Source organism: Lineus longissimus, chromosome 1 (assembly GCF_910592395.1).
Source record: "Lineus longissimus chromosome 1, tnLinLong1.2, whole genome shotgun sequence".
NCBI classification, from domain to species: domain Eukaryota; kingdom Metazoa; phylum Nemertea; class Pilidiophora; order Heteronemertea; family Lineidae; genus Lineus; species Lineus longissimus.
Window position 1 is genome coordinate 5,285,001 of NC_088308.1, and position 7,488 is coordinate 5,292,488.

Here is a 7,488-nt window from a genome sequence, read left to right on the forward strand (position 1 = left end):
TACGTTGGTAGCAGGAACCTCGCCGTTATTCAACTCCAAATAAACTAAAAGCATGCATATCAATTTTCATACCTTCAACAGAGATATGCAACTTTTCATTCTCACCTATCATGCATGTTACTCATCCCCTAATCAGGCCCATACATTTGCATCCCAAATCGTCATTTTGAATTCCGGCCACCGTACAAATGTCCATAGGGGTCACGATAAAGTTAATCAAGCTTTCAGGAAAATGAGTCGTCGAGAATACAAATCAACCTAATGAATAATATGATGGGTGATCCTTCAGTTTGGAATTGTTATGGGAAAATGAATTTACCTGTTTGAACAACAACATTCGGACATTAAATGATGATGTTTTTCATTCGAGAGCGGTGTGTTTCGTGACACTAATAGAAATTTTTGTTTTGATTTTTCCATGACCTCTTATACAACCTCAGATGTGACTCACAGTGTTGATCTCATTAACATCTAACTTATCTTTCCATCTTCACCTGACTTCCTTCATTATCACCCTTTCTGTCCTTCTTTTTCTACCTCGCCATTATTTCTCATTCCATTTCATCATTACCATAAACAACATGTCACTGTCTCTCTACCAGCTTACATCCGTATCAGCAGCTGTCTAGTTAGCAGGCTTCGTACGACCCACAAAAACCAAATGGCTGATAAAGCAACTCAGGTCAGCACCTCATTTCCTGGCTGTCTCTTGTCCAGCCGGTTCGCGAGTAGCCGCCAACAGTTGACGGCAACTGACCAAGGCATTTGAGTGAATCAAGTCTCGCTTCAAAAGTATTCGCCGGACACCTCTCCCACCTGCTCATGAGATCAGACGAGTTGTTAGCGAGCTTCTTATGAACCACATTACCAAATGAGTGATGAGGCAACTCAGCTCTGCTCCTCATTTCCGTCTCTTGTCCAGTGGTTTCATGAGTAGAGTTGCTGTCCACATACTGACGTCAGTCGGACGTTCCATTCACATTTCACTAGTTCAATGGACTACGGTACAAAATGTTACACAATGCTTGATTTTTTTGTCGTGAAATAAACCTTTAGTAAGCAGACGAGAAAATAAATCTCTTTAATGACTGAATGGTTGGGACCCCTTGCTTTTCTCTGGCGACCTCGAACTGTTTGCCTTTAAAGCCCAACAAGACTTGGACAACCGCTGCTTCTTCTCCTTTGAGCTGGTGACAAGTTCGAGGTGGTTTGAAGCCCTGGGAGTCGGGATGACATACAAGTTCCGTACCTCCAACGGACTGGCTAATTAAGTCAATTTGGAGCAATGAGCACGCTACCCTGGTGTAACTGCATGGTCATCAACGTCGCGAAGTTGGAGCTATCTTTGAAAACTCCTGTAAAGTCACGGACACACTGATTACGGATCAATAGTAATCAATTGCAAATTTCTTAACTGTTAAGGAGTTCTACAGATTAACCTTTTTGGGTCTGCCATGTCAGATGGTTTGTCATAATTCATACTGCGAGTCTAGAAACGACTCTCCCGAGATGTAAGTCCCATTTTCGTAGGGAACAGTGTACTGCTTTGATGTACACGTACATGTATCTGTTTTTTGTTTTGTAAATAAGTGTCAGATAATTGTAACAACCCAATGTGCACTATGTGCCCTTTATTAAAATGTTTTGTATCATTTGCCATACTGTATCTATAAATGTAAATTATGCTTCTACATTTAAAGATAATGACTGTGTAACATACTAAATATCGGATGTAATAAATGAATTCAACATGACTATCGTTTATTCATCATTTTGTCCGTATTTATCATGTTTGAGAAGTTTTATCTTGGTGTCCGATCGGTTGGTCTAGCTCAGTTGAAAATGATCATAACAAGTTATCACCTGTGCTGCGCCCACCCGGATGGTACCAAATGGATGGAATCTCTCCCATATCGAATGGTGTCAAAAACTTCGAAGAAATATAACACAGCCACCGGTGTATCAGAAAAGATATACCCTCACGATAGATTGTTGGATTAGACTGGCACTGTTATACTAGATGTCAAACCTCAGAAGAAACTATGCTGTTACTGGGACTAGCATCTCTTTGACACCAGTTCTTTTGATCTTCAATTGATTATGAAACTGAACTAATGGAAATCGATCAGTGGCGACATCCCAAATCACGTTTTCATCTGACTAAACCATGTTTAGACGTTAATTAACTGAGTAATCGATTAATGAGAGATTAATGATGAAGCAACACTACACATAAGCAATCGCCTACGCAATGATGTGAAGACATCATCGGTCAGTGTTTTCAGGAAAAAGTGGTCTTCGAATACATTCTCTTCAGATGACGAATATGTAATGTCTGGTCGACTAAACTTAAACATCACAATTAAAAAAAAATTTTCGTGTATCTAGAAAATTGTTAGCACTCTCAAGGAGGATATCATCAAAGCGAACAATTCACAATATTGCGCGTCGGTGAAATCTCGTTCAATCCAATTTTTACATTTGTCATCCCAATTTCGGCGCTACAGTTCTTGAAATGAGGTTTAACCTAGAGTTGGTGGGATCAAGGTACATAAAAAATGATGAAAAGCACGGAATGAAAACCAAGACAAATCGATTGACACGACAAGTAATTTCGTATAACCTTGGCCATAGATTGAGGGGAATCAATTTAGTGAGAGAACGTTACTTTAGAAAATGAATCACTTTAGAAGTTTGGGTGCAAAACTGATTCCGAAGGTTTGGTTATTTAGAGATTAATGAACTCCTGTGTCTCATATGTGCGTTATAGAATCCTTTGTCTCCCAGACACTCTTTCTTAGGACATTACAAACTGTTACAACGATCTAAACCAACTTTGCTCGAGTTACCGAAAACAAACTCTTGAACCATCATCATCATCTTACAACTAAATAAAACCGTGAAATAGCAAATTGGTTCATAGCCATGATGGTTCCAATTCTACCAATCATTCTGTCATCAGCATATGAGCAAATCCTCGACTAAATTTTCGAATGTCGAATATTTATGACATCCAGTTATGCTGTCATACTTACAAAATATTTTTGAGGCAAAAACCTTCGGAAATTGCCTTGGTTTCATCCCCAAACTGTCACTGAAACTCTCCGAAGTACTACCACATTGACATTAATTTTCCTGAATTTTACTTAGCCAAGAATATGCGAGAACACGACGACCAATCAAGCTCTCATCACTGTCAGTCTAACTCAATAATTCATGGACAGGATCTGAACAAGACTGAATTCCCGTATGTCAATGGCGAAGTACATGTAATTGAGACAACGGTAATGAAAGTTAAACACGCTCTTGTTGGACATGCCTGAGTTGTTATCGGATACGTTGTTAACCTATCGGATATGTTGTTTACCTTGAACTCACGAGATTCGAACTGTCAGGGAGAATACATGTATATCATTATTTATAGTTCTACGAATAAACAAATTGTTGTTGAAACAAGCCAGTAGGCGGTATTCAAACATGCTAAGGTAAAGGTTTACTTGTATCTGGCTGTATGGTCAAGAAATGGTATCAAACACGCCTTTGACCATAAACTTCATCACCTCGAAGATAGCTAGCTATCTTCAGGAGATTATCCAGGCCAATTACCTGGTAGAGGGAAAAGAGACTTTTAGGCCCTGAGCATTCTCTTCGGATACTAAAAGTTCACATCGATATTTTAAACTCGTGGTAGTCTGCTCCGAGATTGAGCTCCATTTATACTCAACCTGTTGGGAGATGGTCCAGCGACGAGTTCTATAGTTTAACAACCTTCTCGGTAATCAAAGTTAAACATACTCCTGTTGGGACAAAATTATGTCTATTCGTATATTTCGGATGCCTCAACACACCAACGTCCGGCCCTATAGCATTCTGACAAATCCTGCTTCATGGTTCTATGGAGGCCGTGGCTGTTGAAAATTTGGACCATTTCGGACCAAGAGTTCGAGGAAGTCTGAAGGTGACCACTGCAGAAAGATAGCTTATGCCCATTTACACATACCATTCGCTACGCGAGCCCCTCTCACACACACACTCCAACAGCCACTTTGTGTATCACTTTGATCGATCTTTACACCAAAGCGATATCGGAATATAGAATGGCTGAACCACTCAGCTGTGCCAGTTACGAGACGGCTCATTTTTCATCCCGTTTGATACAAGACTTTCTCCCGAAGTTCAACCGAGATCCCGATGCTATTTTGGCTGACTTAACTCTTAAACTAGAAATTAATCCCAGCTCATACACTTTTCAAGTCAGTTTGATATAGGAATTGATCTTTTTTCTTCTGAACTTTTTTTATTTCTCGAGTCAGTTCGATATATCAAGTGTCGCGTTCATTTTCAAGAAAACTTTGATTGCTAAGATGTCACTTCTCGCTCCCCAGTGAAATTTATAGTCCTCAATATTTTCTATCGATTTGTCACATCTTACTTAAAGTAATTTATAGCTAAGACATTGAGTCTACATTTGTCAGATTTTGGCGTGTGTTAGATGGTGATGGTAAAATCGACTAGAAGAGAAATACTACGGTATTGAAATGTTTCCAAACGAAAACCAACTCCTTCTTCACAGCGTTCTACGACCGAACAAATTATTCCGTCGGTCGGTGTCACCATTCGGGATGTGGTAAGAAGGATGAAAGTTGACCCATCTCTTTTCTTCAGTCTGTTTTCATTCGTTGGCAGTTTCATTACTTAAGAGTTAAAGGAGAAGCCGCACATTTTGGTCCTTCCACATGCAGTCTACAGAACATACTGAGAGCACAGAGTGTATATTCAGAAATCTGAGCAATTTTATAGGGCGCCTGCACAGGACGGGTCTTAATCCAGACAAGATGTTATGTCAACCCGACGTGGCAGCCACCGCTCCCCTGCCGCCACTTTGCTACAAGTCGGATTATTCACGGAACATTTGGCAATAATGTTGGCTTGAACTGTTCGGCATTCGATATTTCCCTGATTGATGTCATGTATCGGAATGCGACTTGCAAGGGTGCCGAAAGGGGAGGCATACAGACCGATACATCGCCCCGAGAAGGCATTAAAGACAGAGGCCGCTCAGTCAGGCACCATTACTGATAGTCGAATATAGGCGAAGTCCTTTCGTACTCTATGTCTACTCTTCCCCGACTAATGTTGTGAGAAAAGAGAAATCCTGCCTATGTTCACGGAAATTCGTGTCACATTCACGAAGAATTTGCATAAGTAATAGTTGTAGATGACAACCTTAACTTTGGCTGATATTGCACGATGTCCACTAACTTTGTTGGAAACGGGTTTTACTGTATCTGTTGGCTTATAAACTATATGGATGCTATTATCGCTCTTGGCTGGCTCGATTCCACATGCATTACGACCTGAATCGACAGAAACCAGTATAGTGTATACCGGGAGTGTATCCTCCTCCTTAACACTCCAAACTCATGTACTTTAGTTTCATCGATCTAGACCACTTCAACAATTACTAAATAGTCGACACAAGGACGCCATAAGCCGGAGAACATACTAACCAAAGTACATGTAACGTAACAACCATCAGTCAATTTGGTGTCGCCAACCCTGTCTGTCCAAATTTAAAATCATGCTGTATAGTAACGAACAACCATGTGCACACTTGCTCGTTCCTTGAATATTCAGAAAATGTCTTAGGTCGGTGAAACTGGAGTAGTTTTGGGTAATTGATTTCCACAGATCAATAACGGTTACTTGAAATATAATATTCACTATGCTCCGGGCTCGAGTTTTCATTAAATCTGCGGTAAATGGAGCGTGTGTAACACTTTAATCGTTTGGTGGCCGTTCAATTAACAAGTCAGAATTGTCTTTGAACTGTCTGCCCCTTCAGTATATCATCTCGTAGGGCTGGTTTCATGGCTTAAAGCCCCCCCCCCCCGCCATGCAATTATTATGGACATTTTCGTGGGCAGTGAAAATGCACCAAGCACTTCTAGTAACTTATGAAAGAACAATGATAGGCCAAGATGAGCCAATTATAATTAATGTAATCTAAAAAAAAACATTGTTAAAATTGAGAGAAAATATCTAACCCGTAACCGAATTCATTGAACCATTCGAGGTAACACCATGAATTGGTCCCCGCCATTAAGTTGTACTATCGTATATCTCTGATTGGAACCTTGATCCCTTCTTTAGACTCAGCTTCGGGTAAGATTACCGTAAGCAGTAATTAATTGCCAGTCAGATTGCTCCAAGGATTTCCCTTTCTTCGCAGGCATGTGCAATTAATCAAACATCGACCTGCTCCATGACCAGTGTTTCGGAGTTTTCTTAACGTATCGACGTAACATGGCACAGATGAAGATTTGACAACTTTAACCTCTAGCCAAACAAATGTCAAGGTCTGCTTCCTCTACTTATACATGTACATTATAAGGCGTTGCCCTGCTGCGGTCGCAGCCGCGGGAAATCTACATTCGCCCAAGTAGTTCTTGTTATTCTAAAACTGCTACTGCGGTTGGTGAGAAAGGTAATATAAATGTATAATCAAAATACGTGTATAATTAAAGTACACCAACCACACTGGATGGTAGATTAGAATTGTAGAAAAAAAAGACTGCATGAGGTTGACCGCAGTTTCGCCGAGTCGCACAGCCGAAAGACGATTTAGTGGTATTATGCCATTACTGAGGACTCGCCTACTATTGTGGATAGTCGGCAATGCAACTTTTATAAAGAAAATATTAAAGGCAAGGAAAATCATCTGTTTTAAAATGGCCATATTTATATGATGGTACCCATGCATTCGTTCTGTGACACCTACGTAGTACACATGATACTTTGTTTATGAAAGCCCGTAAATTTGAACTCCAGATACTCCATGGATTTGTTGAGTTTCAATTTCCCCTAATGAGGAGGATTTTAAGGTGAGTACAGGAAAGAAAATCTCACGATGAACCGAATTCATTTTGAAATTTGAATTGAATTACTCAAACCGGATCTTTCTTCGTGAGGAAAGAAGACTTCAATGTCCCTATCAATGAACTGTCATTCCACAGTGACGAATTCGGATCTTGCGGAGGTGCGGTTTGGGTTACCTCGGGGAAATCGACCTGAGAGGCAATCGACGACATGACAACATGGCAGTCTCTTTCTCCCTGATTTGGTGGTGGAGTGTGTTTTGCACCCAATGGGCCATACTTTATACATAGAGTAAGTAACGCACGCACATATTTCAGGACACCCCCTACCCCTTCACGCAGCCTCGTACCAAGTCATTTTGCCCCCGCCAATTCCTGACGCAAGGTTGGACTGTAGCGATCGACCACCCAAATATCACCAGATCTCGCGGGAGGCGCGTGGTTTTTACCAGCCTGCTCTGCACACAAAACAATCGTGAAAGTGTGTAGAAAAATGTACGCAAATTACCTACAGAATTTTTTATGAGACTGTACTGTGTTTTTGGCAAACTCACGTGAAGCAAATCCAGACGCAGCAAATGACTACCACGTGTCAACTTTGCCTAACAGC